General features: G+C 37.4%; 1 pseudogene; it reads left to right on the plus strand.

Annotated features, from left to right (window-relative positions):
- The window catches only part of LOC115290727, a 41,843-nt pseudogene extending 18,471 nt beyond the window's left edge, over positions 1-23,372 (plus strand).
- Positions 23,373-23,689: the final 317 nt, after the last annotated feature.

Below are 23,689 nucleotides of genomic sequence, written 5' to 3' on the forward strand. Positions count from 1 at the left end.
TCATCTATGAGCTTTCTTGTATAGTGACCAGATGCTGAGTAGATTTAGTTTCTTTCAGAGGTATATCAGAGGTATATATATATATATATGGTGTCCTACACACACAATTTACAAAGAACAACTGCATATATTGTCTGACAGTAGTGGTTTGTATAGTAGAAAGGACTGTGTGATCAGACCTATTTTAAAGATGAGAAAAGTGAGGCATAGAGATACATAGTTTAAGATTATTACTAGTAAATGGCCATGTGAAGACCAGTACTCACCCCTACCCTCACCTTTTAAAGTACTTTTGTTTTACTGTTTTCCAGATTTACTGGGGAATACCAACATACATCACTATGTAAGCTGAAGGCATGTAGCATGGTTGTTTGATTCACATCCATTCTGAAATAATCACCATGATAGGTTCAACCAGCATTCACCTTCTCATACAGATACAATAAGAAGGAAAAAAAAAAACAGAAAAAAATATCTCCTTGTGATGAGAACTCAGGAGTCAATCTTTTAACAACTGTCCTATCACATGGTGGAGCTAACCGTAGTGATTGTGTTGTACATCACATCCCTAGTACTCACTCATCACACAACTGAAGTTTAGTATTTATCCTTTTTCATAAATTCACAATTTCTAAGTTATGTGTTAATGAGTAACGTTCCAGAAAAGCAGTAGCAAAGAATGGCTAACACACAGGCTTGGAGCTGCCATGGCCCCGGTCAGATCCCCCTCTGCCACGTACAACTGCATATGGTACTGCCGGAGCCCTGGCTTCCTCGCTTATAAAAGGGGAAATAATAAAAATCAAGTGAGTTTTCTTTTTTTTAATATTAAGTGTATTGCCCAATCTTGATTTTAGGTGAAGAATATGGATCTTTACAATAGCATATTACATAAATACCTGAAGATATTAGTATTAGGTGTAATACCACTGTGACTTCAAGGGCTGCACCATCTGAATGCTTCTTTTATCTCTACCAACCACATCTCAAGCCACTGGGCTTCTTACCCCCTATCTTCCAACCCCATTAGTCTCTTTCCAACTTTTGAACCTACTAAGCTCTTTCCCCTCCACAGAGCCTTCCCAGACACTGGTTCTTCTGCCCAGCAAGTTGTCAAATAGGCTCCTTGCTGGGTCCTTCCTTCCTTCACGTCTCAGGTTAAAAGGCACCACCTCACAGAGTCCTTCCGAGACTACCTCATCTAAGGAGACTACCTTCATGTCCCAGTTACCTTCTGTTGCTGGTCTCTGTTCCTTCATAGCCAATCTTGCAGTTTGTCATTAAAAGTTTATTATTTACTGAATGTGATCTGCTTGTCCACATAAGATTTGCCCAGAAATATTCTGAGAACTGCATATAGTGTGCATATGTGTTTGAATATATGTATATCCAATTTAGAATTTTGCTTTAATAAGCTAGTATTTTACTGTAGACATTTTTCAGGCCATTAAAAATGTGGTTATGACCTAGCTTTTAATGTTTGTATATTAGTTAGTCACATGGATCACTTATTTAATTACTTAACACTTTTACTATGTATCTTCCTTCCATGTTTTAAAAACTATATTCAGAAACATTGCTTTGAGTATGTTTGTACAGATGTCTCCATTTACATCTTTGATTTTTTTTAGGATGCACCATGGGAAAGTGGAATTACAGGATTAAAGACTGACTACCAAATTGCTTTCTGGAGAAATTATAGCAATTTATATTCTTGTGACAGATTTTGAAAACACCTGTCTTACATATGGTGAAGAACAACGAACTTTATTCTTCATAAATAATGCCATTTTATAGGCAACAGATAGCATTCCTTATTATAACTTGCATTAATTTGTTTAATCAAAAGTAATAATATTTTTATGTTTATTAGATATTTGTATTTCTTCTATCAGGCTTTTATTCACTTTCTCATTTTGGTTTTATGTTTTTCTTATGAATATGTAAAGCCAATTTTATATTAAGAATATTAGCCAGTTGTCTACATTATCACAAATATTTTTCCAATTTATTGCTTTTTACATTTGTTTATATTTTTTTAAAGTTTTTTTTTTTTTTTTTTTTGAGAAAGAGAGAGACAGAGAGAGACAGACAGACAGTGGGGGTAGGGGCAGAACCTGATGTGGGGTTTGAACTCACAAACTGTGAGATCATGACCTGAGCTGAAGTCAAGACTCAGACTCTTAACCTACTGAGCCACCCAGGTGCCCCTGAATTTGTTTATACTTTTGATGGATAGGCCTTTAGAATTTTTGTACACTCAAATTGTCTATACTTTTTTTTATGGGCTTCTCATTTCCTATGTATTTAGAAGGTCCTTACAAATGACTGTATCAGTTAAATATCTATCACTTTTCCTGGACATATTTTACTTTTTTTCCACTTGTAATTTATCTCTTTAGGTATTCTAAAATATATCCTGAGGTATGGTGTCACATGATATGTTCTAATTTGTCTTTTTTAAAAATAAAAAAATAACTCTGCATTTTCCAAATAATCTATTCCTCCTCAGTGGTTTATGATGCCTTACCACACATTCTCTTCTCATGTATGCAAGATGGCCAGGTGGAAACTTACACTGGTGCCTTTTTTCTTTAGTTACTTCAGGTTTCAATCATTTTAAATAGCTAGTAGGACAATTTTCCCACCTTTCCTTCCTCAGAATATTTTCACCTATTATTACTTGTTCATGCTTCCAGATAAAGAGCCATCTGGTCTACTCTGGTTAGCTGGATGAAGTCCTCAAAGATATCCAGGCCCTAAGACTTGTAATCAGTGAATGCTACCTTAAATGGAAAAAGGGTCCTTGCAGATGTAATTCAATCAAGGACCTTGAGAAGGGTCCTTCTGATTATCTAGGTAGGCTCTAGACGTCATCACAAGAGCTTAACTGGGAGGCAGAGGGAGATTTGACTATAGAGTAGAAAGCCATGTGATGGTAGAACAGAGAGAAAGTTGAGGATATTCCACTACTGGCTCTGAAGATGAACCAAGGGGCCATGAGCCAAGGAATGCAAGGAACATAGCTGAAGAAGCTGGAAATAGCAACTCTCTCCTTGAGCCTCTCAAAGGGGCATGGGCTTGCCAACACCTTGATTTCAGCCCAGTGAAGCTGATTTTGGACTTCTACCTCTCCAACTGGGTGAGAATCAATATACGTTCTTTTAAACCATCAAGTTTGTGGGCATTCATTACAGCAGCCATAGGGAACTAATATATCAATTTAATAAAAAAAGTTCATGAGATGTTTCTGAATTTTTATTAATGTCCTCCATTAATATTTGAAGAATTGACATATTTAAATATTCAATATTTCCTTCCAAGAAAGCTTTTACTTTTATTAAAATTTTGTACCTTTTTGAGAAATTTCTTACACTGATATTTCCAATGAAAGAAATTTTTATTTTTCAGAGAATCGGCATCATGTGTTTTATAAAGCCACTGTAGATAAACACAGAGGGAATATGAGTGTCATTAAGATTGGCAGGAGTTGGGCCTAACCGGTCAACTTTATAATATTATATAAGGAGCAACAATTTGGTTCTTTAAAAGAGGTTAGCATAAAGGGATAAACTTACAATTTCCCCCAAGTTATCTCATTCTTTTGAAAGGCTTTTCTGTGAGATTTTGTTCATTATATGATTACAGATGATGAATAAATGGAAATATAAAGCTGCATTATCTCTCTAAAGTACAATTTCTACAACACTGCATTAGAGTATACCCAAAATAGTTCTTAAAGACTGAAATAATGTTTTTCACAAAGACATTATAATTCTGAAGTTTCTGGCATTTTATTCACACTCATCTTCTTTGGTAAGCGTTTGATATTTTACTGTTCTTATTTGATAACCAAGTAACTATTCCCATGCAGACATTAAAATTTTTTTCATGGTCAGAAATAGATATAGGAGGAAATTCTGACATGTTAGACTGGAGTTAATTACACACAGGTTTTTAATATGACTTACTGAAACGTTTTGGTCAGGTAACTTTTTGTAGTAGGAGGTGGTTCCAGGAGGTGAACATCAAAAAGCCTATAAGAAACTTTAAGAAATGCAGATGGCTTGGTCTTCCCCAAAATGTCCAGAAGGGAGTAAAAGCATTTGTCTTTTTATTTAAAAACATTTTTTTAAATGTTTATCATTTCCAAAGAGAGAGACAGAGTGCAAACAGGGGAGGGGCAAAGAGAGAGGCAGACACAGAATCCAAAGCAGGCTCCAGTCTCTGAGCTGTCAGCACAGAACCCAACACAGGGCTTAAACCACAAGCTGTGAGATCATGACCTGAGCCAAAGTTGGATGCTTAACCGACTGAGCCACCCAGGCGCCCCAGCACTGATCTTTTTAAAGTACTCTAGACATGACTCAGGTGTGCCCAGAAGTCTCCTCACTTGGGGTTATACAGTAAACCCTCAGGACTTAGAGATTTCCTGAATTCTCAAGTACTCCCAAAGGCCATTTGCTATCTCACTGAGGTCACTGTGTGAATAGTTCCATTCTCTTTGAGCTAAAAAGAGGATTTAGTCCCTCTTTTACATCCAGCAGTATCTCCCAGAGTTTTCTTCTCTATATAGTAAATCTTTTTAAGAGTCAGAAAGGGCAACTTAAAATATTTAATCAATTATACCTTATTTTATGGGGAAATTTTAAGGATAGTGCAGCATTTGTGAACCAAGGATTGAAAGTCCTCCAGTACATCTTTTTCAGATGTCAAGAGTACACTGATTCAGATTTATACTAATATTGTGAAATAAGTTTGGTGGGAAAATGGAAAATATTCTGTAAACATAGTAATTCTGAAGGAAGGAAGTAGGTCATCCTTTCTTTATAACTTTCTAATCCTGAATCTTCAGGAATTCTTTAAACACAGCTTTCTCCTTACAGACTTTTAAATAGTCAGTTTTACTCAATGGTAACCTTTCTTGTTTCCAGTTGTGAGATATTTGCAATCATTTTTGTACCTGAATATTATGATTTTTATTGTGCTTCAAATATTGCATTATTTTTTTTTCTTCTCAACAGGTATAAGGCCATTCAGGGCTGGGATCTTTAGTACGTTCAGCCATGCTAAAAATATTGTCAAGTATATTTTAAGTCTATGAAACTCATAGTTACATACAGTAAAATAAAAACATTTCTCTTGGGGCACCTGGGTGGTTCAGTTGGTTAAGCATTTCACTCTTGATTTCAGCTCAGATCATGATCTCACAGTTCCTGGGATACAGCCCCGCACTAGGCTCTGTGCTGATGGTACGGGACCTGCTTGGGGTTCTCTCTTCCTATTCTCTACCCCTCCTCTGTTTGTTCTGTCTCTCAAAATAAGTAAATAAACTTCAAAAAACAACAGCCATTTTTCTTGACAAAAGATGCTGATTTCATCAGTGTCAACTAGCCAAACCGCACTTACCTAGCTTTTTTTCTTAATAGTTAGAAAATTTAGGGAGACTAAACAAGGTGACCACTTTCTTGATAGGTAGTCCTCACAATATGATTGCCAGTTGGGTAGTTTGAATACTTGTCTTTTTAACAAGAATGCATTCCAAAAGCTTCTGGGCTCATCTGTAAACAGCAAAACCAAACTTTTTAGCTATAGTAGTGTGCTTCTGGTGTGTATGTTTATATTCTTATGTCTGTTTTGTTTACATGTGTGTGGGGATGTGAGGGGAGACCCTACTGTAATTATCAAAGCAATAATTAACTGGGAAATATGCAACAGGTATGTGATTCAAGATAATTCAGATCCATTATTAGCCAAGACAATTAAAATCTCTTAACTGTGCTTAATGCAACAGCAATGCATCACCTGTATGAATGATTTCCTGGCAACACTGGCTGAATTTAATATTTGTCATAAATACAGTGTTTGTGAAAGAAATGGCATCGTAAGTGCTTTCTTCCTCCTTTATGAAAGTGAAATTAAAATGCCTTTACAGGGTACAACATCCTTTTCATTAAACTTCACAGAAGGGCTCAGTGAAAATAGGATTTTAACACGTTTCTTCTCCCTTATCTTTCTTTCCAGCTGTTCTGATTCTCCAAAAAATCAACTTCTGTTGGTGGTTTCTGTTAATAGGTAATAAGACCAGTGATTTAAATCACTGATTATTCTCTTTTGGCTTTCAAACTGTTCTAGCATACTTCTAGTTAGAATAATGATGGCAGTGATAAGTCCATGTGAGAGGATAGTAATTTTATACATTAATGCTCATTGAGCTTCTTAGCTTTACATTAACTTTTGCAGTAATAAAACAAGTTCTAATGGTAGAAGAAATACTTACGAATATCTGAAATATAGATGTGCCCTCTAGCAAAATTAGAGATCTACACAAGCCTTGTTGGGATTCGTTTTGCTCCCACAAAACATGTATTTCTAGTACTGGTGATTGGCTAACTTAGATTACTCTGGTGTTTTCGTATTCATTCCTCAAAATATTATCATTTGATTAGTTCTACGAGCTGTGTCTTAAGAGACCTTCAAGGGAAATTCACTTCTATTTATAAGACAAATTCGAAATACTTTCCTTCCATGGCTATACAAGTGCTCGTAGACATGCTTATATATATAATACTTTTGTCCGCAGAGTCTCAGTGACCTGGTGACTTGCTCTGACAGGTCTGGTAACAACTCTGACATAGAAGAAGATGGATACTTTTTAATTGGGAGTAGCTACAGTTTCAAATTCTTCAGCGAACCATTACTTAGCATAAAGTCACTTTGGAATCAATTAAATATGAACCTTTGTCACATCAGTATTCATTGAAAAGCACTTAGGTGATTAAAGACCCTTGGCCCCTAAATATTTGACTACTTACAAGCACAAGCTATTTAAAAAGCCTTATTAGCTCTTTATCCTTCTGGGGATAGCAGCATGAAAAAAGTAAAACAAAAGGAGAGGAAACATAATTTGCTCCAAATGAATGTACCCTCAGCATCACCATGGCTTGAACTATTCTGAACTGCTATTCTTCTCTCTCAGCTCCCTATATCTCTAACTAAAGAGCCTTCTGAACTCTCTGCTTTTGTAGTGCAGTATTTTTTCCATAACAATGCCAAATTTATAAAAATGAACTTTTAAATTTGCACTATCCAAGTGAGACTCGTTAAAGTATGTATTTAGTAAATGTAGCAAATTTCAGCATATTTCAAGAACTGCCTTTACATTTTTCAATGTTTATTTATTTAAAAATGTTTTTAATGTTTGCTTATTTTTGAGGGGGGGAGGGGGGAGGGGCAGAAAGAGGGAGACAAAATCCGAAGCAGGCTCCAGGCTCTGAGCTGTCAGCACAGAGCCTGAAGCAACATGAGGCTAGAACTCCCCAGCCCTGGGAGCAGGTTCTGAGCCAAAGCTGCTCCACTAACTGAGCCGGTCAAGAAATGCTTTTAATTTTAAACAAACTTTTGGAGAAAATGTGAACCAGTTTAAGTAATAATTTATGTACTTTATATGCAAATGACATCAGTGTAAGTAATTTATTATACTAATCATAGTAACTATCATTTATTGAAGGAATTCTATGCTACACTGGTGAGGTTTACATGTGCTCATTTAATCCGAACAGCAGTATTGTGGGTATTCTCATTACTGTGTATGGATGGGAAAATTGAGGCTTGGGGAAGTAATTTAAGTAATTTGGATAATCTATAGAAGGTTATACAGTGTGCAAGTGGTCTTCAAAAGGTCTGTTTCTTGACCACTAAGCCCAAAAGACTCCTCAAACAGGTTCCTTAAACATTTGCAAAAAGATTTCTTTAGGAACAGTTCATGACATGAATGAATGACTATTTGTTTTGAATTTTTTAAATTAAATTTAATTTAATTTTTAATTTTGTTTTGTTTTGTGTTTTATTTATTTTTGAGAGACATAGAGAGACAGCACGAGCAGAGGAGGGTCAGGGAGGGAGACACAGAATCCAAAGCAGGCTTCAGGCTCTGAGCTAGATATCCACACAGAGCCAGACACGGGGCTGAAACCCACGGACCGTGAGATCATGACCTGAGCTGAAGCCAGGTGCTCAACCAACTGAGCCACCCAGGTGCCCCTGAATGGCTACTTTTTGTCTAGGCAGTCACTGAATAAATGTAAACCTTTTATAAAGAATACCCAAGAATACCCTTTGCTCAAATTGTTTATAACTCCTAACTTTACCCATTCAAAAGAAGTTTTCCAGTCCTTAAATACCTAGTACTTCAGTGGAATCCAGTCCTTAAGTAGGTAAATATAGAAATATATAGTCTGTATGCTTAAAAATATGCATGATCTTTCAATGTCTGATTAAGATTTGCAAAAAGTTCACCTGTGTCTTATTTGGAAAATCAGTATCATTTAAAAATGTTCTACATCATAAATGTCCTAAATTGAAAGGAAAAGTACTCTTTAATAAGTTGAAACAAGTGATTATAAAAAGGAGATAATTTTTTCTCTAACAGAATAATAATGATGATGATTAACAGTCATTAGTGAGTGACTAATGCAAAAAGGGAACATGAAACGATTACGATCATACCAGAAAAGTGATTTATAATAGAAAGGAGTAACACACAAATAAAAGACGTGTTTCGATATCCTTGAAAAGAATGAATACTATTCCTTCAAGTTTATGATTCCACGTTTTTCCTTCTATCTCGTGCCTATTTTCTTTAATCCTATAACAATTATTTTAATCTTCAATAATATAAAATCTATGTTTATTAATCTGACTCAGGCTTGAGAATGAAAACGGGTTTTCTGCAGTCTGTGAAGTCCCCTATTTTCTCCATCTTGTAAACTCGCTGCTAATATCCCACAACATTGTCAGAAATGTTAACTAGGAATAGACACTGAGGGAGCGATGATTGAATTTCCACTCAAAATATTATTCTGTAACTTTGTCAATCTGCAATGTCATGAAGCTCAGTATTTTCATTGTGTATTATTAATATATTGCACACTCCCCCCTTCTCCTTTCAATGCACACTTTCCCTCTATTTCATGACTTGGAGGTCAGGCACACATGTTAAACTTTCATGGGGTGTAATCTCCTGGGTACCAAATGTATTCTTATTTGGGCACTCACATGACATCTGACCATCTCCTGGAGTCTAGGTGGAGAAGAGAAATATCTTTTGTGAGATGAGAAGTTAGGAGAAAAGATGAGGATGTTTTAGGTCAGTCAGAGGTTGCAGTAGGTAAGGAAGAAAGATTCTGCTCAGATACCTCCATTTTCTCAGTGGAGCACACAGCAATATTCTGACTTACGGTGAAGAGCTGGGAAAGCAAGCTTAAAAGGGATTATAACATCTTAGCTGCCATGGGGAATGTGTAGGCGGATGATGAGGCAGAAAGTAAGAATAATGAGCAATTGTCAAGTTCCTAGACCCATGAAGCCAGTTTAGATTTGCTATATGACCAGGATGTAATTTTAGAATGAATGTTGATGAAGCCACCTCTGGACTGCCAATACTTAAATCTACCCAGATATTAATTTTGGGAGGATGGGGCTAAAAAAAGCTCTACTCTCTCCCTTACATTACTCTATTAAATTAAACATATGCAGTGAGGCTATTTCCCTCCTAAGACTATAAACAAAGCTCTGTTAATTTTGAATTTTAAAACAATGTCAAATAAACCATGGCATATCAATGCAATTGAACACTACACATATTAAAAGAAGATATTACTACAAATGCTTGCACAAAGGAATTTCACAGAGATATTAAATCAAATGCAATGCAGTGTGTATAATATGATCTCCATGTTGTAAATAAGCTGCGGTTAGAACATACCCCTGGAAGGTTACCAGTTTGTAGGCATCAGATAGAAGTTTGCAGGGTGCAGCTTTGAAAATTGAACATGGCTTTATAACACCATGTTCCTTTGTTTCTGCAGCTAAATGCTTAACCTTTGTTGAAGGATATAGAAGGTGGGAGACTGCCCACTAACTATATCATATGTCAACAGGACTCTGTATGGAGCCATTTGACAAAGTATATGGGTGGAGCTTGGAGATTTAGTTCTGGCTAGAGCAGGTCAGAGCCTTACTGGAAAAATTCGTACTTTGCCAGAAATGGAGGAGTCCCCAAATTGTTAGTGAAACATTGTAGGAGGAGGAGAGAGGGAGGTTTTATAAGTTACTCTGGGCATCAAAACTGTGTTCTATGCTAGGTCTTTGAAGCTTCAGTGCTCACTTGAGTTGCTGGAAGCAGTCCAGAGGCAATCATCCCTTTGAGATTGCAAACTAGGTCCTAGGAGGCAACTCCCCTCAATGAAAAGGGCTTAATAGCCAGCACAGGGCCTTTGGGTGGGGCCCACTACCTTACATTGCTTCCAGGTTGGTCGTTTAGGTAAGTTGCAAATCTCCTGATATCACCTGAGTAGAAACTAAACCCTTTAAGATCTTGGGGACCATGATAGTTGATAGGTTCAGAAACAGACATGGGGACTTTTGTTTTCAGATATGGTAGGCAATTCATGTCGACTCTGTCACTGAACTCAGCCAAGCCACAGATACAGCCAACTTTAAAAATCTTCTTTAAGGTACTGATAAACTAACAAACTACTGTGAATTACTAAACCAGAATCCTGAGGAGGGCAGCGGCATAGGGAAGAAAATTGGATATTCAGAGACATTTTAGGTTATGGAGTAACATGATTATTGAGAAGGCAGACAGGCCAAGAGGCTGACTTGAAAGGGATTGATGTAGAAATGCAAGATAAAATACGGGACACTCAGGTGAATTTGAATTTCAGATAAATGATGAACAAATTTTCAGTATAAGTATGTCCCCTGCATGGTTTAGTTTAAGGTGAGAGGAGGAAAAAGCTAATATCCCCGGGATATTGGCTAGCACATCTGGGTGTTCAACAATAAAATGCTGATATGGAGCTGTTTATTGCTATGTAAGGTTTTAATTTGTGGTAGGCTAATACTGTGATAACAATAATTTGTTAGGACAACTGCTAGTTTTGTTCTTCTTTCCTAGTGTGAAAGTGAAGACATTTGCAAAGCTTTGCTGAATTTGGCAGGAAAAGGAGTAAAAATTGGGATAAAATGAAGTAAGTGGGTTTCTTTTTTCTGCCTTTCAACACCCCCTAACCCCCCGCCATATATACAATAGAAGGAAAGAGAGAAGAAAACCAGATTTTCCCTTGTTGCTTGAGAAGACTTGAAGATCTAAGATTAGGAAAAGCTGTATAATTCTTTGGGTGGGAAGTTAGTTGAAGTACTCCAGACCAAAAGGCATGAAAGAGCAGAAGAAATGACTGTGTGGCACGTGGAGACAGGAGAAGTAGGAGATAAGAGAACATTTCCTCTGGCTTCTAAAAGGAATCTATAGTCAAATGTGTCACAGACTTTGAGTCTGGAGTTCTCTCCCGGCCAACAAGAAGACAGACACAGAATTGGATATAAAGAGGCTAAGGGCCGGGAAGAGACAAGAGCCCGAAACAGGGCCTTCGCCTTCGTATTTATAGAGCTCACAAGATATTACCCACGTGGTGAATGTGAAGAAAACAAGATCCTCCACACCTGAACGTGGAGAAAACACTCAGATAGTAATCATTAACTTGTGTGTGTAAGAAGCAAAGGGTCTGGGGGGCAAGTGGAGTTCAGGACCAAAGTATGATAGTATATTGGTGTCAGATGGAAAGTAGCTTCTGCAGGTGATATAACAAGCTACTTGTGATCCCATTACAACATCTCGCTAGGTAACCCAGGCGTTTTTGCCCCGTGGTGGCAGTTTTCTGCTTTAAGCTTTCCTCTAACTCAGTTATGTAAGTAGAACCTATTTCTCCACAAAAGGGAATGGAGAAGTAGCGGGGGGTGGGGGGAGGGCCAAGAGACTGCATATATTTGAAGAAATGTAAGGTGAGGGGGAAATTACAACCACATAGTGGTGGGGAGGAGAAGACATCCCAGGTCATAGATAGTTGGCACATGTGGTAGATATCTCCAAGAAGCCATACTCTAGGAAGTACAGTGGGCTGAAAGCTTGAGGAGGCTCTAGCAAGTGTGGGCATGGATTGAAGGGGCATATCTATAGAGTCCTAACAATGGCCGAAGGCCAAAAAATTATCCCTTTTTTCTTAGGATGGTTAATTTTCTGTGTCAGCTTCATGGGCTACAGGATGGCCAAGTAGCTGGTAAAACATTATTTCTGAGTGTGTCTGTGAAGATGTTTCTGGAAGAGAGTAATGTTTCAGTTGGTGAACTAAGTAAAGCAGATGGTCCTCCCCAGTGTGGGTGGTCGTCATTCAATCTGTTGGGGGCCTGAATAGAACAAAAAGACGAAGGAAAGGCAAATTTACTCTCTCGGTTGAGCTGAGACATCCATCTTCTCCTGCCCTTAGACACCAGCTCTCCTACTTCTTAGGCTTTTGACACAGCCTAGGACTTCCACCATCAGACCTGGCCTTCTTAGGCCTTCAGACATGGACCAAATTACACTACCAGTTTTTCAGGTTCTCTAGCTTGCACATGTCAGATCATGCACCTTCTTTGCCTCCATAATGGCATGAGTGCATTCCTATAATAAATATCCTCCTATATATATATATCTATATATATTCAACTGGCTTTGTTTTGCTAGAGAACCCTGACTACTTACTAACCCTATTGGGCAGGAGACCCTAAGAATGTTGACAAGTCAGAGAACAGGTAGATGTAGAGAAAATTCTGGAAATGAAGACGAAGCTAGGGTGTAATGGATCCATAAACCTGAACCATCAAGAAATCACTGTATTGGATGTGAGAAATCCTGAAATTGATCTGAGTAATATGGTCACCTTAGGTAAATGAGATTTCAGAACCAGGTATGAATGGATTATAAAAATGAAAAAAATTTGCTTAGCATTTTAACTATCAACTGTATACTTACCATACTCATATAAACACAGAAAAAAGAACCTGAAGAAAAATCATACTCAATTGGTCACAGTGAGTTGGGGCTGGGGTGGGGTGGAATGGAACAGGATCTGAGATTATAACAATTTTCCCTTAGTGCACTGCACTTTTCTCAAATGTTTGACTTTTGTACAAAACGAATAAGTTTCTTGTAGCAAGAATAAACCCTTCCCTAAGCAAGAAATGTTAACATCAACGTGAGGAAATACCCTGAGCATGTATCACCATAACTTCCCTTCTGTTGGGGCACTGAATTACTAAGCTAAGCCTTGACTAGAACTGGAAAAGGTAGAAGAGATCCCAACTGTGACATCTGAGGCTGAGATTCACTGATGACTAGATGCAAGTTCAGGGCACCACTGTTGTCAATACTGAGATGACCAAGGACCCAGTCATTTCAGTGTGGCTCTACATCTGTGGCAAAGCCCATAGTGAGAATCTCTGCCTCATAGCCAACTGAGGTGGAGCACTTGAACTAACACAGAGAGGATGGACCTATCTTCCTATGCCATGCATTCCCCAGAAGAAATACCTTTCCTGCTGATACTAATTGTCTGAGAAAAATGTCGGGAAAGGATAGAATTACTTCTATTCCATATAGCTGAGAGGTGATGGTTCTCTCCACTGGAAGAGACTCCCGCCTACACCTCAGTGGAGAGGACTTGATTTAGCTCTGTCACTTCCTGCCTTCTGGTGGAGAAAAATCTCACCGTATCTTTGATTGCCTGATAACCCACTTCTGTTGAAGAGCTGGGGTGAAAGTTCACAGAAGAGACTCTCACTTTTTGACAGGAGTACCCAAACAAAGCTCAGGACAGAGACAAAGCTGAAAAGTGGAAACAGGTGGCTTTCATTGGGGAAATTGTATCATTAAAAGTGAAAAACAGAATGGATACTGCTGAAAGCCAAGTTTGTGATCAGAAGGGTAAGGGGAGAAACTGTATTTCAACACAAAAGAGAGATACTAAGAAATGTAAATCATGATTGAAAATATAAGAGATATGGATGACCCTCCTGGGAGAAGTAATATGCAAATAATCAGCATCCATAGGAGAAAAAGGAGCAGATGGAAATGGAATCAGTAATCAAAGCAATAATCTTCAACTCCCTGATCTGAAGATCAAAAGAGTTTACTAAATGTCAGGCAGAAGTGATGAAAAAAAAAAAAACCCTCCACACACATCTAGACATATCTTTGTGAAATTTCTGGCCTCTGTGGAAAGAGAAAAAAATATACATTTTCAGACAGATAAAAAAAGTTTGAATATAATGGAAAAAGAATGTTTGACTTTGACTTCTCATATGCCACACTAGACACCAGTGGAATATGTTTATAAACTTTTGAGAGAGAAACGTGTTGTATAAAATCCTACTCTCAGAAAAGTTACCATTCACGTGACAGAAGAGGGAATTCTTTGGATCTGTAGGAACTCAAAATATTCTACTCATATTCTTATTCAAAATTACTCAAGGATGTACTCCAGCATACATGATAGTAAATTTGAATAGAGATCCAAAGCAAGTGGAAAATAAAGAATACGAGAAAGATCAGTGAGCATTGAATTTAGTAAACTATGTGGATGAGAATAAAATGATTGCAAATTGTCATATCACTGTTGAATGAGTGTACTGAGAAAAGCCACACTCCAAGGGAAAAGTGCAGAATAACATGGAATTACATTTCTGAAGGAGTTCAGAAAATCTAGGATGTGAAAGTGGTGTGAATGGATGAAAGTAAAATATTCTTAAGGTCCCATCATTATGGGGAATGGTAAAAGTACTATTAATTTTAATAAAACTGCAGAGAAATATCGGTTTTAATATGACTGTTTAAAGTACATGCTAATGAACTAGCAAATAGAGAAACATTACTATTTCCAAATTATTGTTAGGGTAAACTGGAATACAAAAAATAAATAAGGGATACAGATACAAGTTGCTCAAGCAAGTGGAAGTAGAAAAGCATAAGAAAGAGTATAATAAAGAAATTAACATAACATTACATGGGAATGAGAACAAACAAATCACTTTTCACAGTAAATGTAAATAGGTTGAATTCTCCAATTAAAAAACAAAGTGCAGCTGTCTGCTTTTAATAAGATATGTAAATGAAATTAAAAAACACGCTCAAGGGTTGAAAATAAAAGGAGCCAATGACATTAACAGTAAAGGCAAAGAAAAAGGGATGGTCATAATGATATAAAAAAATAAGGAATGCTGCATAAAAATAAAACAGCAAATGTATCAGAGAGATATGTATAAATGAATTTTTAAAAAGCTGCAAAACTCCCTGGCATATGTATCAGAAAAGGTTCAGGCAGGAGATAATAATCACATTGCAATTTGAACAGGGAAAGTTTAATATAAGGAAGGTTTTGCTAGTAACAGGAGATTAGCTACTAAGAAATAAAGTGAGCTGTAAAGAATACAGGGAGGGGAGATAAAGGGAATGAACAGTCACCACCCCAAGGACTGAGACTGAGCACCTAAGGAAGGTACAAGTTTGGAAGAGCTACCTCCCTCCCTTCACCCTTTACTCTAGCCTAAAATTTAGAGATCATTGGAATGGATGGGACTAAAGTCCTTGGAGGGTGAAGTTCATCAGCATGTACAGATTGCAGCTGGCAACACCGCCTGTTGGAATAGCCACAAAAGTTGCCGGAGGTGGCCTATGGGGCACAGTTGAATTGCTTAGAAGGTGCCTGTGAAAACTTACATGGAACCCAGTAGCGCTGGCCAGCGGGGGCAGGGGGGCGGGGGGGATGGGGTGTGTGAGAAGGTAGAAAGGGAAGCTCGCTGGAACTAGAATGAGAAGTTCCTTACTCCTGCAGTGTTCCTCCACCACTTCTGCTGACAAAGGCTAATTAATACTTGTGTGAGGTGTCAAAGGAGAAATGTTTATAGCATCCAGCTCCAGTTTTACAAGTAGGGCAATGAAGGGTACATTTGGAACTGAGAGACAAGAACTTGGTAAGGGCAGAATATTCAAGGAGAACAGAGAGACTTCAATATCCCTCTTCCAGAATTTGATAGATTATATTGAAAAAAAATGCTGTTAAAAGGACTTCACATAGAACATGTAAGAATTACAACAAAAACATCATGTACTTGACCAAAAAAAAATTTCAAAATGTGGCTAAAATAGCCACATTAGTCTTATTTGGCTGCAAAGCAATAGATAAACAAAAATAAGAATAACACTTCAAGAATGAGATAACTAAAATAAGTTTAGTCAAGTCTTAAAAGAACTTCAATTTAAATTAGGAATGTTTTAAAAGTAATTTCCAGATCAATGAGAGATACAAAAGTGAAATTAAAAATCACTAGAAGTTGACAAGAGTAAGAGCACTATCGAAATCTATGGGATATGGCTTAAATTTTAAAAATGCATAATCTAGAAGCTTATGTTTTAGCAAAAGAGAGAGAACATGCATAGTTAAGTGTTCTACTTAAGGAAAGAGAAAAGTAAAAGGAATCAAATAAAATAATAAAATTTATAAAGCAAAACAAACAACAAAATGAAGAGTAGAATGGAACACTAAATGAGAGCAAAAGCAGGGGAAGAAATGTATGATTTTTAGCAATCTATAAAATAAAAAATTTACTCAAGAAGAGATAAAGTATTTGAACACACCAATAGCTGTATGCATTTTTGTGTTGTGTGTATGTAAAATATTACTAAAAACCTACCACTGAAACGCATAAGGCTTGGCTAATTGTATACTTAGGTTCTAATGAGCCTTCAAAAAACAGGTATTTTCTATGTATTCAGACTCCCAGAGCATGGAAAAAAGTTTTAGAAATTCATTTTATAAGGTGAACATAACACCTCGCACAAAAATTTGAAAGTGTAGCACAAAATTTAGTTTGGGTCACTTGTGAATATAGACAGAAATATCCCAACTGTGATCTTGGCAAATGCAATCACAGCAGTGTTTTAAAATAATAATAATAATAATAATAATAATAATAATAATATACTGTCACAAATAGTCTATTACAGGGCTACAAGAATGTCTTAAAGCTAAGATCTAGCCATGCAACTTGTAATATTAAATTATAGGAAAAAACTTCTCAATAGCAAAAGAGTCTGTGAAATAATTTAAAGTAAAGAAAAAATTGGGAATAAAAATGGTAAAAATTGTTTTCCAAGAAAAAAAAAGAAGAAAAATCCTAATAAATGATGAAATAGTAAAAGTCATTGATGTTAAAATCAAATAAAACAGAAGGATGGTCCTTATAAATCATTATTTTAATTTATTTTGTATTTCTGGTTCATGCAACATAACAAAAAATAAAGTAAGTTGTATCACCACTTGAAAACCAGAAATTATCATGAGGCATCTGGGTGCCTCAGTTGGTTAAGAGTCCAACTTCGGCTCAGGTCATGATCTCGCAGTTCGTGGGTTCAAGCCCTGTATAGGGCTCTGTGCTGACAGCTCAGAGCCTGGAGCCTGCTTCAGATTCTGTGTCTCCCTGTCTCTCTGCCCCTTCTTTGCTTGTATTCTCTCTCTCTCACAATAAATAAAAGCATTTCTGAAAAAATAAATAAAATTTTCATGATTTTCATATGATTTGTAAGTATACCAAGATAATTCCAGAGTCAGAAAAAGAATCATTATAAATAAAAGGATATGGTGTGTTACCTGGATACAGGATAAATATACAGTTTAATGACTTTCCTTTGTAGTAACAAAAACTTGTTAGAATGGAAATTTAAAAACATTCTAATCTTAGTACGAATATGTGAACAGGAATGTTAAAAAAAAAGCTGTTTAAAGAAAAACATTTATTGAATGACAAGTGAAATGAAAAGTGATGATGTTTCTGATGGGGAAGATTTCCTAATATACAAATCCTTCCCAATTAGTGTATGCATGTAACATAGTTCCAGTAATAGTCCCAGTGGTGTCTCTTGTGTTCCATTCACAGTTTCTTTATATATCAATAACTTTGTGACAGAAAGTAGATGGCACATCCAAATTACAATGGGAGAATTGAGGAAAGTTTAATAAAGGGATGGTTTACAAAAGTTTGGGTAAGGTGATATGGAATCTGCAGGAGATGGTAAAGCCCTGGACTCACATTACAATCATCAGTCCTAAACAAATGGGAAAGGGGAGGGAGTGGTGACCAGAGAGTTCCAACTCTAGCTGTAGAAAGGGACCACCTTCCACTGGATGGAAACCACTGAGGACTGGGAGGGCTGGTAGTCCTGCTGGGAAAGAGCTGAGTGAACAAATGCCACCTCTGTCCTTCAGTCTCCTGTGGATGCCTCTCCTTGACCAAACCTGAATGGCAGCAGACAGGAGATTCAGAATATAGCAGGCCAAAGATGCCAGCCTTCTAAAATATAGAACAGGGTAGTGGAGAGGCAAGTGGGACTGGAGAGACAAACATAGATGTTTACAACCATATGAAAGAATTCAAGTATAACATTGCTAAGAAAACATTGAAAACTATATGTAATAGAAGGGGACTTGTTTCATCTCAGATCTTAAAATTTGAAATAAGTCTGTGGATTAAGAAAAATAATAAGCAAGCAAAGCAACAGAGTTGAATAGAGGACCCCAAATAAGCTTAAGTACATATGGGAATTAAATATGCATTAGAGAGAGATTCTATTCCATTATGTAGAGGAAAAATGGCTACTCACTAAAAGATTTTAGCTATTTGACAATTAATTTTGAAGAAAAAGAAGTTGATTTTTAACTCAAATAATTTAAAGCTAAATTTAAGGTAAATAAAAAAACTAATTAGAAAAATGAAATGGAATGTATCTGTAAAAAAACTATGGGTTTTAACTTTGGGTTTATTGCATTTCCTAAACAAAATAGGATATGTCATAAAGGGAAAATGTAATGGATTTGAGCAGATAAAAACAAAGTCTAGATTGCAAGAGATAACAAATGAAACAAAGGCACGTAATAGTAAGAATGCTTCTGCAACAAAATAATACGCAGAGGATCAAATCCTATAAAATAAATAACGCTATTTTCAAAAAGTAAGAAACAATCATACCATCAAATAGAGAAATAGGCACATTGTATGTACAGGCAATTACAGAAAGGGAAATATAAACAAAAAATAAACAATAAGTATATGAAGGCATGTTAAACCTAATAGAAAAATTTATACCTTGAAAATATCATCAGGATGGAAAACTTTTAAAATATTAGAAACATCTAGTGATGATGAGGGTATGCAAAAACAAGTGCTTTCCTACTGTTGGTAGGAGTGAATCTGTCACATATTTTCAAAAATTATTTTTTAAGTATCAATTAAAATGTGAATATAGCTTGTCCCATTATTTCATTTAGAAATATATAGAGTATCCTTTCTTTCCTTCCTTCCTTCCTCCCCTCTCCCCTTAATCCCTTCCTTGTTAACAATATTTAAAAAAAATTTTAAATGTTTATTTGTCTTTGGAGAGAGAGACAGACAGACAGACAGACTGTGAGTGGAGGACGGCCAGAGAAAGAGGGAGACACAGAATCCAAAGCAGGCTCTAGGCTCTGACGTATCAGCATAGAGCCTGATTCAGGGCTAGAACCCACGAATCGAATCGTGAGATCATGACCTGAGCCAAAGTAGGATGCTTAGCCGACTGAGCAACCCAGGCACCTCAACAATATAGTTTTTTAAAGAAACATGCATTTAACATGGTTTAGTTAAATGTCCTTCTGCGGTAGAAGGTTTTATGGCAGAACTCATTAGTGTTCTCAAATATTCATAGCCTTCTCTGCATTTCCCGAACATCCTGCAAGTAGCTTAGACCACATGACTATTTCTGGCGTATGAATATAAGCAAAAGAAAAGATATGTGGATGCGGTTGGGAGAGGTGTGACTTCTCCCGTCTTTCTGTTCCTCTGCTATGTGGGCCTGGTGTCCCAGATGGCATAGTTACATTACGGAGGAAGACTGCCCCATCCATGCCAGATCTACGTCCTCAAGAAATAAACATTTATTGTGTTATGCATCTGAGCTTTATTTGTTATGATAGATGTTTTGTCATTTCTGGTCTAAAGTCTTCAACTGATTTGATGAGCCCTACCCACAATATCAAGAGTAATTGCATTTCCTTAAAGTCAACTGATTGTTGATGTTAACACATCTACAAAATACCTTCACAGCAACACCCTGTTTAGTGTTTGATTAAACAGCTGGGTATTATAGCCTATCCAAGTTGACACCTAAAATTAACCATAACATAGTTCCATGTGGACTGACTTAGAAAAACATGAGGCTGTTATGTAGAAAGAGAAAATTGTCAACAAAGTGTACAGAATTTGAGACAGATACTTAGGGTTGGTTTGTTCAAGGTCTACTTTAACTTTTGTTTTGTTTTGTTTTTAGCATGACTCTGTGTACTTATGAGACTGAAGGCAGAAACTGTATTTCTCAAGATCACATGAATCTTGGGTTCCCGTTGGGGCCAAGGTTCTCCTGGGCTGACACAGTGAGAGCAAGGAGAGGCACAGTTGTATGTGGAAAGGTCAGTTCTCTAATAAGTGGTGCTGGGACATTTGGCTCTTCTAGGGCAGCTCTGGTGTAGTATTAGGTGTTGAGACCCAGCGTTCTGGCTGTCTTGTTGTATAGTCTCAGGAGTAGGTTTTCTGCTAGAACAGGCTGTGGTGTAGATGAGCCTTTCTTCTGGCTCCTTTTATTTTGGACAGCCTATAATATGTATTTGTCTCTGTGGCTTTGCCAGAAACTCTGTATGGTACTTAATGTTCTCTAATAAATCCCTTTCTACTTAAACCAGCTATATTTGATACTCTTTTCAGTTACGGAGAACCTTAGCCAATAGTGTATGATCTATTACTGTAAAAAGAAATAGACATTTCTGTTTAATTTTAAATTTCAGTATAAAGATACATAAAATTTTGGATATGTCTAAGTAAACATTAAACAAATGGCAAATATAGGGATCAGCATGGAGTGCAAGAGGGAGGGAAATTTATTTCTGTATCAAGCAGAGTCCAAACCAGTCAGGAAAATTTCAAACCACTCAAGGCTGGAGCTGCCACTACCTTTAAGAACTCATTGTGATTTATGATTAAATTTTCTTTTGAGTTGGGCTTTCTAATACTTGCAAAAATAAATTCTATAAATTTATAATGATAAATTGTTGAATCTATATCCATATTCAAAATATTGGAAGATTATGTCAAATGTATCTATATGCAACTAATATAAAAACAATTATATAAATGTATTTAAGTTACTTTTGACATGCTATAAGAATCCAAAGTTCATTTTGCACTAACTGTAACAACTTTAATCAAAACAATATGTTTACCTAAAAGATCCTTTTAAGTAACTGATCTTTATTGCTCTAATTTTACATTTGTTATATTTGATTCTCTATATCAAATTTATCAGTTATTTGATTAATGTAATCCAATATCTACTTATGTATTTTTAAGGCCCTGAAAAACTATCATAATAAGATTAAAGAAATAGTTACTGAATAGGACCCTGTCCTCATTGTCTCCCGAATGCAAGCCTGTTGTGGACAATTCACTTTTCATTTGCTCAGCACCACCACACCTGCTATACTTACTGAGATGGTCTCCAGAAGCAGAATGGCAGCTGCTGAGGTCTGGCATATTTCAGGTTCTCCCTGGGTTCTTTTGGATTTTTTTTTCCATTGAAAATTGTGCATCTGATTAATACTATGCCTGGGGATTTTTGAAGAAGGAACTAGAGAAAGTATAGATCAGTTCTCCTCTGCGGGTGAAGCAGTGAGGTTCTTACCAAGTTCATCAACATGAGATAATGAAGTTGATGTGCAGGGAACAGATAAAAGATGGTGAGTGAGAATCCTGGCAGCGTCTTTTGTTACCTGAAACTGACTGCTTAACGTACAACTGAAATAGGAGTTTCAGTCACTTGCTGCCAAAAGAGATACAAGTAATGGAATCTTCTACATAGCTTTATTTTTCTTGAGATGAGTCTGGCAGGACACAAAATTGCTTACCCTGCAGGGTTCAGTAATGGATTACCCAGCAGCACTGAATTGCGATGGTGGTGGTTTAAAGTACTAAGTGCTGTCTGGAGGCAAATTATCCACAGGTTGCTGAGATGGTCCATACTCAAGGGAAAGTAAACATGCTACCCAAATTTCATCAGTCCCTAGATAGAAATTCTCTTCACTCCAGATACCCATTCTGGCACTGCCAGACTCTCTAGTTAAGGTCGTTACTCCGCTTTCTCATGGTTGCCCCCAGTAACTTTCCATGCCCTTTTCCTATCCTCATTCTCATCTGGTTTGGGGGAGCAGAATCCCTCTCAAAGCAATAAGGAGTTTCATGATCATGAACAAACAGCCTTATTCCACCCAGGTCCAAACTGCCTAGTATATAAAATGGAAGAGGTTGGCAAGGTCATTTCTACTATTCTTTTTAACCTGAAAATGTGATTTGATGGATCATGAGGTAGAAAGAATGCTTTGGAATGAGAGATACTTTTCAAAAAGTAGGTAAGTTTCTGGTCCTTTTTCCTTCTTGCTCAACAGACATCTGCATCTTCTGGTGCAGTGTCAGCCACATCCCTAAGACATGATGGTGTAGAGGATTTGGCCATATTGGGCACATGGTTACCAAGTCGGGTTTTAACTCTGGAAAAATGGATATTGTTGCCATCAATGACCCCTTCATTGACCTCAACTACATGGTCATGTGCTGCAGTATGATTTTATCCACAACAAATTCCATGGCTCGGTCAAGGGTGAGATTGGGAGACTTGTCATCAATGGAAACCCCATCTCCATCTTCCAGGAGCAAGATGCTGTCAACATCAGATGGGGTGATGCTGGTGCTGAGTATGTTGTGGAGTTACTACCATGGAGAAGATAGGGGCTCACCTGAAAGGTGACCCAAGAGGGTCATCATTTCTCCACCTTCTGCTGCTGCCTCCATGTTTGTGATGGGTGTAAACCATGAGAAGTATGACAACTCCCTCAAGATTGTCCGTAATGCCTCTGCATACCAACTGCTTGGCTCCTTTAGCCAAGGTCATTTATGACAACTTTGGTGTCATGGAAAAACTCATGACCATAGTCCATGCTATCACTGACACTAAGAAGACCAAGGAGCCCTCTTTGGGAAGCTGTGGTGTGATGGCCAAGGGGCTGCTAGAACATCATCCTGGCTTCTACTGGTCCCTCCAAGGCTATAGGCAAGGCCATCCCTGAGCTAAATAGGAAGCTCACTGACGTGGTCTTCTGTGTCCCTACTTCTAACCTGTCAGTCATGGATCTGACTTACTGCCTGAAGAAAGCTGCTAATTATGATGACGTCAAGAAGGTGGTAAAATAGGCATTGGAGGGGCCCCTTAAGGGCATCCTGGGCTACAGTGTAAACTAGTTTGTCTCCCATGACTTTAACAGTGACACCTACTCTTCCATTTTGATGCTGGGGTTGGCACTGCTCTCAATGGTCACTTTGTAAAGCTCATTTCCTGGTATAACAATGAATATACCTAGAAACTAGGTTGTGGACCTTATGGGCTAACAGTGCCTCCAAGGAGTCCGAGACCCCTGGACCAGCTGGAGACCGAGAGCAAGAGAAAGAGAGAGGCGCTCATCTTCGAGGGAGTCCTTACCGTAGCTCAGCCTCCACCCCCCTGAGAGTCTCCTAACCTCCACAGTTTCCACCCCAGACACCTTGAAGAAGGGGAGGGGAGGGGCTTGGAGAGCTCTACCTTGTTACGTATGATCAATAAAGTATAGCATTTCTAGCCAAAAAAAAAAAAGGTAAATTTCTATAAACAATAAATGTCAATTTATCCCTTAAAGTAAAA

Source organism: Suricata suricatta, chromosome 4, assembly GCF_006229205.1.
Source record: "Suricata suricatta isolate VVHF042 chromosome 4, meerkat_22Aug2017_6uvM2_HiC, whole genome shotgun sequence".
NCBI lineage: Eukaryota > Metazoa > Chordata > Mammalia > Carnivora > Herpestidae > Suricata > Suricata suricatta.